The sequence below is a fragment of the Lepus europaeus genome, chromosome 11 (assembly GCF_033115175.1).
Source record: "Lepus europaeus isolate LE1 chromosome 11, mLepTim1.pri, whole genome shotgun sequence".
NCBI lineage: Eukaryota > Metazoa > Chordata > Mammalia > Lagomorpha > Leporidae > Lepus > Lepus europaeus.
Window position 1 is genome coordinate 110,308,023 of NC_084837.1, and position 7,136 is coordinate 110,315,158.

Sequence of the window (7,136 nt, forward strand, 5' to 3'; positions counted from 1 at the left end):
GTGACTCCAGCCTCTGCTTTTACCTGCCACAGCCCAGAAGGGGTCTTCCTCGTTCGCTCTGGACGAACACCAGCTCACCTCGCCTCCACTGCCCCTTAGGGCGCAGACGGAAGCAGCAAGGGCTCTTCACGGCCCCCCGCCCCGCCAAAACTAGACCCTATAGATCCTTTTAAAAAACACTTTTTACAATATGAAGTACTTATGTATTGGGTTGTTTTTTTTTTAAGATTTATTTAAAGGCAGAGTTACAGAGAGAGAGCTGGTTCACTTCCCAAATGGCTGCAATGGCTGGAACTGGGCAGATGGGAAGCCAGGAGCCCAGAGCTTCTTCCAGGTCTCCCACGTGGGTTCAGGGGCCCAAGGACTTGGGCCATCTTCTGCTGCTTTCCCAGGCCACCGCAGAGAGCTGGATCGGAAGTGGAACAGCCGGGTCTTGAACCAGTGCCCATGTGGGATGCCAGTGCCCCCTATGCTACAGAGCCAGCCCCTACATACTACTTTTTAAAAGATTATTTACTTGAAAGGCAGAGTTACAAATGGGGAGAGAGGGAGAGAAAGAATCTCCCGTCGGCTGGTTCACTTTCCAGATATCCACAATAGCCGGAGCTGGGCCAGATAAAAGCCAGGAGCCAGAACTCCATCCAGGTCTCCTGCATGGGTAGCAGGGGCCCGAGCAGGTGAGCCATCTTCCTCTTCCTCCCAGGATGCCACAGCGGGAAGGTGGATCAGAAGCCAGGACTAAGAGCCTCTGGCGCTGTGGCACCGCAGGTGAAGCTGCCACCTGTGACACCCACATCCCATATGAGCGCCTGGAGTCAATGCTGCATTCATGGTAAAGCCGCCATCTGCAGCACTGGCATTCCCATATAGGCAAAGTCCCAGCTGCTCCACTTCCAATCCAGCTCCCTGCTAATGTGCCTGGGAAAGCAGCAGAAGATGGCCCAAGTCTTTGGGCCCCCTGCACCCACGTGGGAGATCTAGAAGAAGCTCCTGGCTTTAGCCTGGCTCAATCCTGGCCATGTGGGAGTGAACCAGCAGATGGAGGCTTTCCCTGTCTCTCTCTCTGTCTCTTCTCTCTCTGTAACTCTGCCTTTCAAACATAATAAATAAAAAGCCAGGACTAGAACCAGGCACTCAGGTGTGGGCTGTGAGTGTCCCAAGGGTTGGCTTCACCCACGGCACCACACACCCACTCCATCTTTATGTTTTAGTTCTGCAGACGGTATTCAGACATAGATACGTGTGTTGTCCGCGATGCAGCAATTCAGAAATTGGAGCAAAACCTGAGGAAGCCTTTAATGTTCCCCTTACGTCTCCCCTCCCCTGGGCTTGGGTGCTTGTCTATTTCCGCTGCCTGTTATCTTGTAAAACCCCCAGTGGACAGTGCATGCCGTTAGTGCGCCTTCTTGATTTCAGGATGTGGCCTGGAGAGCATCCAAATTACAGACAGGTCTGTTGCAGAAGCCCCACACCGGGGTCCATGCATCCCGTCACTGAGTTGGGCAGCTGGGCTCCTGGAGGGATTAAGGGTAGGGATCCTGTAGATTAGAACCCTGACAACAGCCCGTGATCCGCTCCTGTGGCGCTCTCTGGCTGGGCCTTCCTCACCCCCATCTGCGATAGGAAACCTGGCAGTGTTTTCTTTCAAAATGCTGTGGTGGCAATGTGGGCTCCAGTGCGTCTGGGGCCTGTGGGTGGGTTGGCTCCTACTTTCTTTGATCAGGAGCTGGGCTCCTATGAGGCGTGTCAGGATGGAATCCAGCATTACGATGTGGACTGTGGAGCTCATGGTTGAGTTCCAAGTCCTGTCGCCTGACCCACGCGCCTCTGCCTTACTGCCGTGAACTTATCTTTAGTGAGGAGTTGACTCGGGCTCACCCAAGTGGAGACAGGAACTGCAAACTAGGGAAAGAGACCAGAGCCTGATCAAGGCCTAAGAGAAGGGCGTTAGGGCCAGGGCTCTGTCTCAGATCAGTCTCACATAGCCGATGGCTCCTGATATGTCTGCTACAAACATCCCATCATTTATCTCGCTCTACCTCCATTGCCAGACATGTGGGCGGCTTTCAGCTTTTCACTGTTAGATACTTACGTCTTTGAACCTAAATCTTTGTGTGTGTTCCTTTCGTGTTTTCGGGACTCAAGATGTGGAGTTACCACTTCAAAGGATGTGGGCATTTTAAATTGCCTTACGAAAGGCACCCTCAGGTTAGCCAGCAGTGTAAGCCAAGGCCTGTTTTCCCACATTCTTGGCCAAACGTGATATTATCAGTCTCCAAAAACTCATCTTGGTGGAACAGGAAGTCGTGCTGTGTGCGCGAGAGCGTGCACACACACACACACAAACACATGGCACAAAAGAACACGCACTTTATCACTGGCGTTAGGAATCAGGGCATTGAGTGCGTGGGGGCGCTAGGGAAGTTTGGGGACTGGAAATGCGGGTCTGGTGATCCGAGCTGTTACATGGGTTTCACATACACAAAAATCCATCCAACTGCAGGCTAAGACTAGAACGTTGTACAGCCTATCCCAATACAAATATTTTAAAGTCAGTTATTTTAGATTTTATTATGAATAGTCCAAGCATACAGACAAGACAAAAGACTAATATGTACCATCTTGAGTCAACATTGGGGAGCATTTTCCTATATTTGTCTTACAGATACCCAGATGTGTGTGTGTCTATTGTGTGTGAGTGTGAGCTTTCATGCCTGATGTCTTTTTTTTTTTTTTTTTAAGATTTATTTATTTACTTGAAAGAGTTAGGTGGAGAGAAGGAGAGGCAGAGAGAGAGAGAGGTCCTCCATCCACTGGTTCACTCCCCAATGGCTGAAATGGCTGGAGCTGCGCTGATCCGAAACCAGGAGCCAGGAGCTTCTTCCAGGTCTCCCACGTGGGTGCAGGGGCCCAAGGCTTTGGACCATCTTCCACTGCTTTCCCAGGCCATAGCAGAGAGCTGGATGTTTGGAAGTAGAGCAAGCCGGGCCGGGACTAACCGGCGCCCATATGGGATGCCGGCACTACAGGTGGCGGTTTTACTGGCTACGCCGCAGCGCTGCCCCCATGTCTTCTTCATTTTTTTTTTTTAAGATTTATTTATTTACTTGAAAGGCAGAGCTACAGAGAGAGAGGGAGAGGCAGAGAGAGAGAGAGAAAAAAAAAAAAAGATCTTCCATCCTCTGGTTCACTCCCCAAATGGCCGCAACCAGTCAGGAATGGTTTTGTTTATGTGTTTCCAAAACAGACCTTCTCCCCCCATCACAATACCCAACACAGCAATTCCCTGAACTCACATGAGACTCACTCCGAATTTCGAATTTCCTCGTTTGTTTCCCATGAATATTTTCACATTTCCAGGCTTGCTGTTTTCAAAACAAGATCCATTCAGTGGCAACATATTACAGTTAGTGGTCAAATCTCAAGTCTTTAAAACTAATCCAGATGTTCTTAACCTAGGAGTCCATATGTACTATTCAAAGGGTCCAGGAAATTAAGGGAAAAATTACATTTTTATTTTCCCCAATCTCTAACAGAAATTTCATGTTTCACTGCAAACAAAGGTAGCAGCCGCTGTGACTGTCACCCACAGAATTGACATGTTTTTGTAGCACACAGTTCCTGCAGGTGTCTCAGAATTACCCTCTATGCTCATCATTATTTTGAAGTTACTGCTATTATCACTCCTGCACCAGGTCTTATTACTTAAAGCAGTTATTAAGCATCTATATTACCATATCACATTTTAAAATATTTTGATAACTATATTTTTTCTTTCATTATTTTACCCTCTTAAAAAATATTTTGCCCAATTCACTTCAGATGCAGACATTCTGCACACACACACACACACACACATACAATTTTTTCTTGAAAACATTAACATCAGAGCGAGGGATTCGTGTCGAAGATGACAGTGTCGGGAGGGAAGAGTACGTTGTCACGTACATGATGTGATCCCGTGAAGCCAAGTTTACAACCACAGAGCAAATGCTGGGCCACCATGTATACCACATATATATAAAATATAAAATATATGCACATATTGTATATATCAACTTCTACAAATAAGAGAACACATGCGATGTTTGTCTTTCTGGGTCTGGCTCATTTCATTCACCAAATGTCAGGATTCCATTCTTTTTATGGCTCAGTTGTATTCCAGCGTGCAGAGACTACTGTATCAATATAGTTATTTTCCTTTGTGATCCTATATTTTTTATTGTGTGCATTTAAGCACATTCTGAGAACAGATTTCATTGGCAGCACGCGCTGGGCCACTAGACCAGGAAGGGGAATGCTGGGCACACAGTGCCCCCTGTAAGGTGTCCAGCGCGTAACAGATCTTCCCAGGCAGACGAATCGATTAATTCACAGGCTTTTATTGGGGTTCTGCTCCCGGGCGAGGTTCCCCGGTCCCAACAGAGCAACAGAGCGGGGGCCTGGGAAGTCGCGCGTCAGAGATTGGGAGAGCTCCTTTTATAGATTCAGGTCATGGGGGTTAAAGGTTGAGGCGGGTCTGATCCTCATTGGTTGACCTTTAGGCACCCGCAGGGACCTTGGCAAGGACTTTCTTCCCTGGAAGTAGGCCTCTCCGTTCCCAGAAGTGTAGACCTTCCCTCCTTGTGGATCCCAAAGCTACCACCCCCCACACACACCCTCTCTCAGTACTGGCATTTTGTTTCTGACATTTGCTTCCTGAAAAGTCCAACCTTTTCCAGCGTCGGACATTCCGGACCTGTCTGATCATGTATTCACAGTGTCCCTTGTCTGTTAGTGTAAGGTGAGCTCCGAAGGCTTGAGGAAGTGGAAGTTGAGGCTCTAGCGGGAGTGTTTCAGGGGCTGATGCTTCCTGCTCCCCATTGTGTCACAGCAGGAGGCGCAGGATTGGTGGTCCCTCCCTCAGCTGATCTGTTGTCACCAAGCTAAGGGGGTGAAGACGCTCGTGTTTCTGCACAACCAGAGAGGACGTGATTTTGTGGAAATTTTTCAAAGCATACGGAAGTAGTAGAGAAGGTGATATAACTGTGAACGCCGCTGTCCCTGTCACCCAGCTTCTACAGTTATTAACAGGTGGCCAATCTTGTTCCGTTGGTGCCCCCTTTCTTCCCCCACAAATCCCACGTATCAGGTCTATTTCATCGTACACCATTTAGCAGTACCTGCGAAAGATTTAAAAGCAAAGAATTCATCGTGTCTTCAAGTCACCAGTCCGTGCCCAGACTCTCTGGCTGCCTCCTACCCGGTTTTTTTTGTGATTGGCTCCCATCAGGATCCAGACGAGGTCCACACATTTCATGTGGCCAAGATGTCTCTGTTTCTCTTTTCCTCGCTGCAGACGAACCGCAGAGAATCAGCCCGCTTCTTGAAAAGGTTCCATTTGTAGAGTAATCGTACGTAAAGGTTTCAGATATGGGCTCCCTGAAGAATAAAATGCGATCGGTTTGCTCTATCTCGGCATTTTTTACTATAAACGGTAACAAGTCATCAATCTGTATAATAAGTCATCAGCCATCAGAGAACAGCCTTGGAGACCAAGCTGTTTTCAGTTCTTTCTGCAGGAACCCACGGTGCCCCGGACCCTCCCACTGGGCTGAATTTACGACATCACAGCAAACCTGCGTCTTCAGAGCAAAGACGGCAAAGACTCTGAGTAGGAGCGATGGGAATGTGAAGACAAAACCATCTCCCAACTGGGGCCGCCACACCAACTTCCACGCACGTGGCGGGGGTGTGGTGGGGCTGCAGCCTCCCCGGAGCCACGAGAGAACGGGTTCTGTGGCGTTGGCTGGGAACCTCTGGTGCTCCTGGGTCTGTGGAAACATCACCCCCAGCCTGAACGTGAAAAATAAAGATGTGCAACGTTTGGACAGGTTTCCCTTGGGCAGTTCTTAGGAAATTTACAATTTCAATTCCAGGTCTTTTTATCTCCTGATAAGGCATTAAGCTGCCTTTCAAATACACAACTCAGAAAAAAAAAAAAGAAAGAAAAAAAATCAGTGGCAGGGAACCTCCAACAGTGCTTTCCCAAGACCAGGCTTTCCCGGGAAGCGTAATTCTCTGTTCATGAGTTTTCACGTGTTGCAGTGTTGGAAAATAGGAAGGCCAGGGTGGGAGTCAGCTCCTGCCCTTGGTTAGGAACCATCCTGGTGGAATCAACACCACGGAGCAGAGCTGAACTTGGTCACGTGGTAAAAAGAGATCAGACCGCCCAACGTGGGGCTCGAACCCACGACCCTGGGATTAAGAGTCCCATGCTCTACCGACTGAGCTAGCCGGGCAGTTGGGCTCTAGGTCTTTCCTGGTGCCCTTCAGCGGACTCAGACCGTTTTAATTTGCTCTCAAGATGACGTGATGCATGGAGCGATCTTTTTTTTTTAACCTTTTTTTCAGTAAAAGTTTTTCCGGACCCTCAAGATCGCCGTAAATGCGTGACTCCGCGCGCCCAAACTTCTGCTGTTTTTTCGGTTTTTTTTTTTGAAGTGCGAACGGCCCTCTAGCGGTCAGCGTCTTCCAGCGGCCGAGAGGCGGCGTGGGCCAGCAGGCGCCCCGGGTCCCGGCCCGCACAGCCGGGGCGAGCGTGGGGCGAGCCTGGAGGGGGCGTGGGGCGAGCCTGGGGGGGGCGTGGGGCGAGCCTGGGGGGAGCGTGGGGCGAGCGTGGGGCGAGCGTGGGGGGGGCGTGGGGCGAGCCTGGGGGGAGCGTGGGGCGAGCCTGGAGGGAGCCTGGGGCGAGCGTGGGGTGAGCCTGGAGGGAGCCTGGGGCGAGCGTGGGGCGAGCCTGGAGGGGGCGTGGGGCGAGCCTGGGGGGGGGCGTGGTGCGAGCCTGGGGGGGGCGTGGGGCGAGCCTGGAGGGAGCCTGGGGCGAGCCTGGGTGGAGCCTGGGAACGTGGGGCGAACCTGGGGGGAGCGTGGGAACGTGGGGCGAGCCTGTGCGAGCCTGTGCGAGCCTGGGGCGCCCGCGGTCCCCCTCGCGTTTCCCGCCCGCGGCGCGCGCAGCCCGGGCCGGGGTCCCGCGGCCGCTCTGGCCCCTCGGGGCGCCGCGTGGCTTTGACAGTCCTGGGTTTTTGTCTTTTTCCCCTTGCCCCGCTGGTTGCTCCACCACCCCGTGCCCTGTTGGTCACCCGCAGGGCGAGCGC

At 51.3% G+C, this 7,136-nt stretch overlaps 1 non-coding gene across 1 annotated transcript; it reads right to left on the reverse strand.

The window, feature by feature from the left end:
• Positions 1–6,208: 6,208 nt before the first annotated feature.
• On the reverse strand, positions 6,209–6,281 carry TRNAK-CUU (transfer RNA lysine (anticodon CUU)). The gene has a single exon. It is a non-coding gene; the product is annotated as a tRNA-Lys (tRNA).
• Positions 6,282–7,136: the final 855 nt, after the last annotated feature.